Genomic DNA, 10,089 nt, shown 5'->3' with positions numbered 1-10,089 from the left:
TATTGTACGTATCGATTGAGGTGAAAAAAAAAATGTTCTTTGGAATAGCCAAACTGAATTAGTCACCTGAAGTGGGTGCTTTGAGTATTTAAGGATTCAAGGTCGCTGATTGAATTTTGTGTTGCAAGTCCTTGACAGAAAAGTTTTATGTGTTCAGATTATGGAAAAGAAGTATTACAGCATTACTCGTCTTTTATCAATATCTGCTTAGGTTCCATTTGTAGACAACTGGTAATGTCGAAACCAAGTTGTTTGTTAGTAAGATTTCTTCTTTGCACATAATTTCACAGTTTGTGTATAGAATTTATCTACTTAAAAAGTTGAGTCACTTTGTCAATACAGTGTATTACTTATCTTGCATTGAACCTCAGTTACAGCCTGTATTATACTCCAGAGCTCTAATCACAATTCTTCTGGTTGCTCTTGACATCAGTCAAATGTTTGCTGTCAGATATGCCCATGAGCTCCTATAATTAGGACTGGATTATAGGAATGAAGCACACAGTGAACATGCCCAGGGGACCCTTCCACCTTGGAAACATAGGGACCGCCACCACCCACGCTCCCTGATGTCCATTCAGTTATCCTGTTAAGCCAAAAACAGGAGGAGGTGAAGACTTCAGTGAATAGGGTTACATGCATGCATGACCAGCTTACCTATATGTAGCTAGGGGGTCAGATAGGGTCCTGTTCCCAGAGATGGGATGAGGGTTTCCACCAGATTTTTTGCCCAGAAGTAGAGATGAGCGAACCGGGACAACCGAACCCGGTTTCGGTCCGAACTTCCGGTAAAGTTCGGTTCGCAGCGAATCCGAACTTCACCGGGTTCGGCCGAACCCGTTTTGACCGAACCCGGTCAAAAACATTATACAAATCGGCAGCCACTTATCTCTATCAATCACTGATAGAGAAAAGAGGCTGCTGATTAAAAATAAAATAAAAAGCATTTCATACGTACCCGGTCGTTGTCTTAGTGACGAGTCCCTCTTCTTCCTCCAGTCCGACCTTTTCTGACGCGGCAGCCTGTGATTGGCTGCAGAGGCCTCTGCAGCCTGTGATTGGCTGCAGAGGCCGCGGCAGCCTGTGATTGGCTGCAGCGCTCACATGGGCTGCATCGTCATCAAGGAATGTCGGGCCGGATGTCGAGAGGGACGCGTCACCAAGGCAACGGCCAGGAGACCGGACTGGAGGAAGCAGAAAGTTCTCGGTAAGTATGAACGTCTTTTTTTTTACAGGTACTGTGATCGGTAGTCACTGTCCAGGGTACTGAAACAGTTACTGCCGATCAGTTAACTCTTTCAACACCCTGGACAGTGACTATTTAGGGTATGTGCACACACACTAATTACGTCCGTAAATGACGGACGTATTTCGGCCGCAAGTACCGGACCGAACACAGTGCAGGGAGCCGGGCTCCTAGCATCATAGTTATGTACGATGCTAGGAGTCCCTGCCTCTCTGCAGGACAACTGTCCCGTACTGTAATCATGTTTTCAGTACGGGACAGTAGTTCCACGGAGAGGCAGGGACTCCTAGCATCGTACATAAATATGATGCTAGGAGCCCGGCTCCCTGCAGGGTGTTCGGTCCGGTACTTGCGGCCGAAATACGTCCGTCCATTACGGACGTAATTAGTGTGTGTGCACATACCCTTACTGACGTCGCCTAGCAACGCTGCCGTAATGACGGGTGCACACATGTAGCCACCCGTCATTACGGGGCCTCATGCACACGACCATAAAAACACCCGTTATCACGGGTCGTAATTACGACCCGAAATAGCGGGCCCATAGACTTCTGTTAGCCACGGGTACCTTCCCGTTTTCTCACGGGAAGGTGCCCGTGCCGTTAAAAAGATAGAACATGTTCTATTTTTTTATTTTACGGGCCGTGCTCGTAATTACGACTCGTAACTACGAGCACGGCCGGCCGGCCACGGGCAGCCGGCCGCTTTTGCGAACCGTGCTGTCATTATAATTATAGCAGCACGGCCCGAAAAATAGAACATGTTCTATTTTTTTAACGGCACGGGCACCTTCCCGTGAGAATACGGAAAGGTACCCGTGGGTAACAGAAGTCTATGAGCCCGTTATTGCGGGTCGTAATTACGACCCGCAATAACGGGTATTTTTACGGTCGTGTGCATGATGGGAGCACGGCTCGGAAAAACGAACGGCTGCCCGTGCTCATCTCCTGAAATAATCTGTGCTGCCTTAAACTTTGTGGACAGGTCAGGATCCTGTTTCTTTTAAATGCTGCTAGGGAACCCGCTCGATCCACTATATAAGGCTACGCTACAGTGCAGCATTTAAAAGAAACAGGATCCTGACCTGTCCACAGAATTTAAGGCAGCACAGAGTATTTCAGGAGATGAGCGTGCAGATTCAGTGCTGCTGTGAACTCTGCTCTTACCATTACGTAGCTCTCAGTCTGTTATCTCTCCTCCACTCCTGTCCTCAAGAACACCTTCACATGATTGGCAAGTCACCACGTAATGGTAAGAGCAGAGTTCACAGCAGCACAGAGTATTTCAGGAGATGAGCGTGCAGATCTTGTGCGTGGTGGTGACTTGCCAATCATGTGAACGTGTTATAGAGGACAGGAGTGGAGGAGATGTAACAGACTGAGCTACGTAATGGTAAGAACAGAGTTCACAGCAGCACAGAGTATTTCAGGAGAGGAGCGTGCAGATTCAGTGCTGCTGTGAACTCTGCTCTTACCATTACGTAGCTCAGTCTGTTACCTCTCCTCCACTCCTGTCCTCAATAACACCTTCACATGATTGGCAAGTCACCACCCCGCACAAGATCCGCACGCTCATCTCCTGAAATACTCTGTGCTGCTGTGAACTCTGCTCTTACCATTACGTGGTGACTTGCCAATCATGTGAAGGTGTTCTGGAGGACAGGAGTGGAAGAGAGGTAACAGACTGAGAGCTACGTAATGGTAAGAGCAGAGTTCGCAGCAGCACTGAATCTGAACGCTCATCTCCTGAAATACTCTGTGCTGCCTTAAACTATATGGACAGGTCAGGATCCTGTTTCTTTTAAATGCTGCACTGTAGCGCAGCCTTATATAGTGGATCGAGCGGGTTCCCCAGCAGCATTTAAAAGAAACCGTGTTTGTGTATGTGTGTGTTTGGGTATGTGACTTTGTCTGTTTTTGTTTTTATATGTGTGTTTGTGTATATGTGTGTGTATATATGGGTGTGTTTGTGTATATGTGTTTTGTGTATATGTTTGTGTATATATGGGTGTATTTGTGTATATGTTTGTGTGTAGATGTTTGTGTGTGTTTTTGTATATGTGTATATGTGTGTATATGGGTGTGTGTTTGTGTGTATATATGGGTGTGTTTGTGTATATGTGTTTGTGTATATGTGTGTTTGGGTATGTGTGTTTTTGTTTGTATATGTGTTTGTGTATATGTGTTCGTGTATGTGTGTATAACTGTGTGTGTGTGTGTGTTTGGATATGTGTGTTTTTGTTTGTATATGTGTGAGTTCGTGTATATGTGTGTTTGTCTGTTTATGTGTGTGTGTGTGTGTGTGTGTGTATATCTTGTTGTGTTTGTGTATATATGTGTGTGTCTGTGTATGGTTGTTTGTTTGTGTGTGCGTGTATATATGTGTGTAGGTGAGTAGAAGTATTGGTATTGTTCACATTGATAACTGTTTTTTTATGTTGTTGCAGATTTTGATGTACCGATTGGACTACATCTTCAATTCGTTGGACTACTGCGTAGATCTGCGTTTTTTCAAATTTTAATAAAATGGTTAACGAGGGTTTTGTTGGGGATTTCTTATTTCAATAAAAAAGAATTGTCTTTGTGTTTTTTTTTCAAACTTTATTAGTGCCTAGATAATGGCAGTTGGCTGATTGACAGCATCCATTATTAAGGCGGTACTTAGTGTTAGCCGGTGCAGAGGCTAGCACTAACCACCCATTATTACCCCGGTACCCACCACCACCAGGGGTGCCGGGAAGAGCTTGGTACGATCCAGTACCCGACCATCTGTTGTGATGGTCGGGTACTGGGGCGGCCGTAGGCTGGTATTATGAGGCTGGGAAGGGCCAAAATCAGTGGACCTTCCCACCCTTGTAATGCTAGGCTGCAGCTGCTGTGTTGTATCGGGCTGGTTATAAAAATGGGGGGGACCCCCACGTCGTTTTTTTTTTTGAATTTAACAAATTTAGCAATAGACGGGTCCCCCACATTTTTAATAACCAGCCATATACAAGGCCGCAGCAGTCTGGCATTACATGGGTGGGAAGGGCCACTGGTTTTGTCCATTCCCAGGCTAATAACACTGTGTTGTATGTGGCTGGTTATGATAAATTGGGTGGAACCCCATGTCTTTTTTAAAAAAAAAATGTAAATAAATAAATAATTTAAAAAAAATGACGTGGGGTCCCCCCCCACTTTTATAACCAGCCAGATACAACACAGCAGCAGCAGCCTAGCATTACAAGGGTGGGAAGGTCCACTGTTTTTGGCCCTTCCCAGCCTCATAATACCAGCCTGCGGCCGCCCCAGGGCCCGACCATCACAACAGATGGTCGGGTACTGGATCGTACCTGGCTCTTCCCGGCACCCCTGGTGGTTTTGGGTACCGGGGTAATAATGGTGGTTAGTGTTAGCCTCTGCACCGGCTAACACTAAGCCTCGCCTTAGTAATGGATGTTGTCACTCAGACAGCGGCCATTACTAAAGTGGTAATAATAAAATTTGAAAAGACAAAGATATAGATAAAATATTTTATTGAAATAAAGCACCCCCAACACAACCCTCATTAACCATTTTATTGTAGAAAAAAAAAACGTCATCTAAGTAGTCCTCGAAACCGACGTAGTCCAAACACCAAACCTGTAAAAAAAAAAAAAAAATGAAATAAAACATGTCGTAGGCTTAGATTCAGTTTAATGTGTGATACTGACTGTTATACCATGTATAGAAGCCTGCCGTGAAGTTGACTTAGATACAGGGCGCCAGCAGACAGTATCATACATGGCCATACATACATATATACAAATATACATACATACATATATACAAACATACATACATATATACAAGCATGCACATATATACATGCAAATATACATACATGCAAACATACACACATATATACATGCAAACTATCATACATACATGCATACACACACACATGAAAACATACATACAAACAAACATGCAAAGATACATACATACATATATACAAGCATGCACAAATATACATGCAAACATAAATACATGCAAACATAATTACATACATGCACATATATATAAACATACATGCAAACATACATGCAAAAATAAAAACATGCAAACATACATACATGCACATATATACATACATACATGACAACATACATACAAACATACATGACAACATACATACATGCAAACATACATACATGCAAACATACATACACACATGCAAACATATATACATGCAAATATACATACAAACATGCACATGTATACATACATGCCAACATACATGCAAACATACATGCACATATATACATACATACATGACAACATACATACATGCAAATATACATACATACACACATGCACATATATACATACATGCCAACATACATGCACATATATACATACATGACAACATACATGCATAGATGACAACATACATACATATATATATACACACATGCAAATATACATACAAACATGCATACATACATGCAAACATACATTCATGCAAACACACATACATGCAAACATACATACATACAAATATACATACACACATGCACATATATACATACATGACAACATACATACATACATGACAACATACATGCAAAAATACATACATGCAAACATACATACATACATACATACATGCAAATATATACATGCAAATATACATACAAACATGCACATATATACATACATGCCAACATACATGCACAGATATACATACATACATACATGACAACATACATACATGCCAACATACATACATACATGCCAACATACATACATGCCAAAAAATAATAATAATACGTTCATACTTACTTTCCTCCTGTCCGGCCTCCAGCGATGACGTTTCATTCATGTCGCCGCTGCAGCCTGTGATTGGCTGCAGAGGCGGTCACGTGGGATGAAGCGTCATCCTGACGTGCGTGACCGCCACTACAGCCTGTGATTGGCTGCAGCGGCGAAAGGGATGAAACGTCATCGCTGGAGGCCGGACAGGAGGAAAGTAAGTACGAACGTATAATTTTTATTTTTTTATTACATAAATAGTGTTTTCCGCGCGCCGAGCATGTACTGTGAAGGTTGCTGAAAGAGTTAGTGCAGCCCATTAACTCTATCAGCACCCTGGACAGTAGCATGCTCGGCGCACGTAAGTGACAGGTTCGGTCAGAACTAGTTCGGTCCGAACCGAACTTTTTTGTGAAATTCGGCGAACTAGCCGAACCGAACTTTTGATAAGTTCGCTCATCTCTACCCAGAAGCCATATCCAACCTTAATACAGCCCGGCCTAAAATGCATCGCCCTCTACTGCACTGCATTCTGGGAGAATTCATTTTACCAATATCAGAGTACTCTACAGTGCCTGATGTAAAGACGTCGAACAAGAAGGCAAAAGGGGGAGATTTGAGAATTATGAATGCAGCTCTGAACTGTAAGGCTGGGTTCACACTTGCCATATCTGTTGCGGAATCCGCAACAAAGTACAGTACGATACAAGTGAATGGGATTTCTTAAAATTTGAAAACCTGCAGCATGCCTGATCTGTCACAAAGTTTTGCAGTAATTTTGGAAATGTATTTCACAATTTGCAAAGCTGAATCTGCAAGTAACAAATTTTGTTGCAAATTTTTAGGCTAGTTCTGCAAATGATTTTCTAAACGGCTCATGCACACAACCGTATTACAGATTCATGTTTTATGGAATTGTTATAATTTTGTGGGCCCTTTCTGTACCTCAGTACAGATGTTCAATAGTTTATATTGACTCTGATAACTTGCTGCAGCGTGATATCACACAAAAAAAGCTATTGAAATAGTCAAGTTAAAGTTTCTTGACACTGCGTATTTAATGCGTTAAATGTCAAGATAAATAATGCTACATCTGTATATCTCCAATTGTAAATTGAGACACATAAATATTTGTAAATTGAGACATAAATATTTTTTCATACATATTCATTCGGGATCTATGAGAATTTTTTTTTTACATGTTCAATTGGATGCTGTATTACAGAGGTATTCTTCCCTAGAAGAAGGCACTATGAAGCATGAAGCAAAAGTCTTAAGTGTCCGTAATACAAACCCATGGGGACCTATATGCCAATCAGTGACCAGTCAGTGTCATACACTTCTCATAATTCCAGCCCAGCTACTTTCACTGCACAGTGTGATCTCGCGAGATCACGCTGTGCTGTCACATACTCCCACATTAACTTTACCAAATTGTCTGGAGAGTGAATAGACATCACCTCCAGCCAGGACGCAATGTCTATTCACACTGCCACAACTTTGGTAAAGTTTCTGTGGGACTTACTCACAGCACAGCGTGATCTCGCGAGGTCACGCTGTGCAGTGAAAGAAGCTGGGCTGGAACGATGAGAAGTGTATGATGCTGATTGGACAGCGTCATACACTTCTCTTTACAATGCCCAGTTGGTAAAAAGTTAAAAAGCACCCAGCTGTCTATTAAGAAACTAATTAGCATAAATTTAAAATTGTTCATAACTTGGTCAAAAATTATCGTTTTTCAAAATAAAAACCACTGCTGTTATCTACATTACAGCGCCGATCACATTGTGTAGGAGATAGGGCACTTATAATCTGGTGACAGAGCCTCTTTAAATACAGAAGATGATTCATGCCAACTCTGGCGCTGTCTTCCTCCATCCTCCACTGACGCGCTGTCAATGAGGATGTTGCTGCCGCCGAAACCCCTGTCAAGAAGCCAGCAGGACAAGTGTCAGAAGAGATGGACACAGCGCTGACATCATCGGTGCTTGTCCTTTTGAGAGCAGTGAAGAAGGTGCATGTCTCAGATTTGCAGGTAATGCTTTCTATATACAAGTCTGAGACAGCACCAGCCATCTTGGATTCCAGAAAACGGGGACCAGAATGCGGAAGCAGAACCAGAAGCAAGTGAGGCCAGCAGGTAGGTTAACAATAAATTTGCAGTATTTAATTTGTTTTTTTTGGACTGAATGGTTGCTTTTTAACCAGTAAGCAGCAGCTCCAGTGTGCGTCTAGCTGGAGTGTATTTACGTTGCTCAGCGGTCTCATGCTGCAATCTAGCACATCTTGACATCACGCTCAATGTCATAAGCGTTAACCCTAAAGTTTAAAACTCTGTAGAACTAATGACGAAGCTCTTTACAAAATGTATATATATTTATTTTTCCCTTCACTTAATCATTTCTATTATTGCTAAAGGTCCAAAGCGCTGAAGAGAAGTCCCAGCAACGCCAACTGCTGTGTCTGGATAGGGCAGAGGTAGCCGCTCAGCCTCGGTGTATGGTAAGCACTTGTGAGCTTGATGCCCCCCTGCTGAAGAGAAGAGAAGACTGCAAAGGTAAGTGTAAAATGAATAAATGGGTTACATATAGAACTAGAATAATATTTACACACAGGGGTGTAACTACATTGTGCTGCGCCCCATGCCACACTTTTGAATAGCCTTGTCCACCTTAAGCATGAACCCCAGAACCGACATAAAAATATAAACAAATGTACTCCCCACTACTCGCTCCTCTTGCCTTCATGGCCTGGTACACAAGGCCCACTGCCACATCCGGCCGTCCTAACGCTTCATTAAATATGTGGATCCAGTTTTAAGTGGCGCTCGCCCATTCCAGGTCGACCCACCCCCCTGTGACCGCAATTGTTATGCCACTGTTTTAACAACCTTTTTCTCCTTTGCTCTTATGCATCTATTTTTGATCATAGATGGGGTTTTAGGATTGTACTGAAACAAATCCTGTATCTGCTATTTTGTTTATGTGAACCTGTCGGCCTGTTAATGTTGCCCTAACTGCGGGCAGTATGATATAGTGACAGGTGCACTGATCCTCCGGATAGGCCATTAATAGCTGATGGGTCGGGGTCCAATTATCAAGACCCCCACCGATCAGCTGTTTTGAAGGGAGTGCAGCGCTGCTTCCCCTTCATTTCTACTTGCTCACTTGTAAAACGTCGACCCGAATGTAGCGGCGATTCACAGTATTGCAGCCTTCTCACATTGACGTGAATGTGAGAAGGCTGCAATACTCTGAATTGCGCTACATCTGTGTTGACGATTCACAGTGAGCAAGTAGAAATAAGAGGAAGCAGAGCTCGTGCGAGCGCTGCACTCCCTTCAAAACAGCTGATCGGCGGGGGTAGTTGGACCCCGACCCATCAGCTATTGATGGCCTAACCTGAAGATAGGCCATCAATTCTTAGGAGCTGGGAAACCCCTTTAAGTATTATTTTCATTAAATCTGCAGAAAAAGAAATAAAGTATATATATTTTAATTTAGAGTAGAGTAGGGCCCTGCCAAAAGAGTTTACTTTGTCGTGGTGGCAGGCTTCAAAATCTTTCGGCCAAATAAAAAGTTATTAGTTATGTATCACACAAAGAGTGTGATATGGTGCTGGACGGAGTACCGTTAACAGGCGGTGCCACAGTAGGGGGGCCCAGACAATTTAGCTGTATGGGGCCCTGAAATTCCTGATGGCAGCCCTGGATGTACCTATTGCTGTATAGGCTACTATGTGGCTCGCAGACTCAGTACTGATGCCAGCTGCCATCCGGGGGGACAATAAGTAAATAAAAGGGTTTGGTCTAAGATTTGAATGTATTTTTTTTGGTCTGATCTGGGGTTTGATTTTATTTTGGGGTTTGGTCTGGGTTCTGAATTTATTTTCGGGTCTGGTGTCTGAATTAATTTTGGGGTCTGGTCTGGGTTCTGAATTAATTTTGGGGTCTGCTATCTGAATTTATTTTGTGGTCTGGGGTCTGAATTCTTCTTGGGGTCTGGTCTAGGGTCTGAATTCATTTTGGGATCTGGTCTGGAGTTGACGCCTCCCATGCCCTCTTCTTGCATT

The 10,089-nt window shown here is 42.9% G+C and overlaps 1 long non-coding RNA gene across 1 annotated transcript in view; it reads left to right on the top strand.

The window, feature by feature from the left end:
- Positions 1-7,786: 7,786 nt before the first annotated feature.
- LOC142663624 (uncharacterized) overlaps positions 7,787-10,089 on the top strand; it is a 68,491-nt gene continuing 66,188 nt past the window's right edge. Inside the window, exons 1-2 of the long non-coding RNA XR_012851121.1 lie at positions 7,787-8,158; positions 8,437-8,575. This is a non-coding gene — a long non-coding RNA (uncharacterized LOC142663624). The remainder of the gene's footprint in view (positions 8,159-8,436; positions 8,576-10,089) is intronic.

The sequence above is a fragment of the Rhinoderma darwinii genome, chromosome 11 (assembly GCF_050947455.1).
Source record: "Rhinoderma darwinii isolate aRhiDar2 chromosome 11, aRhiDar2.hap1, whole genome shotgun sequence".
NCBI classification, from domain to species: Eukaryota; Metazoa; Chordata; class Amphibia; order Anura; family Rhinodermatidae; genus Rhinoderma; species Rhinoderma darwinii.
Note: the sequence above shows the minus strand (reverse complement) of the source record. Positions and strands in the feature narration are given on the sequence as shown.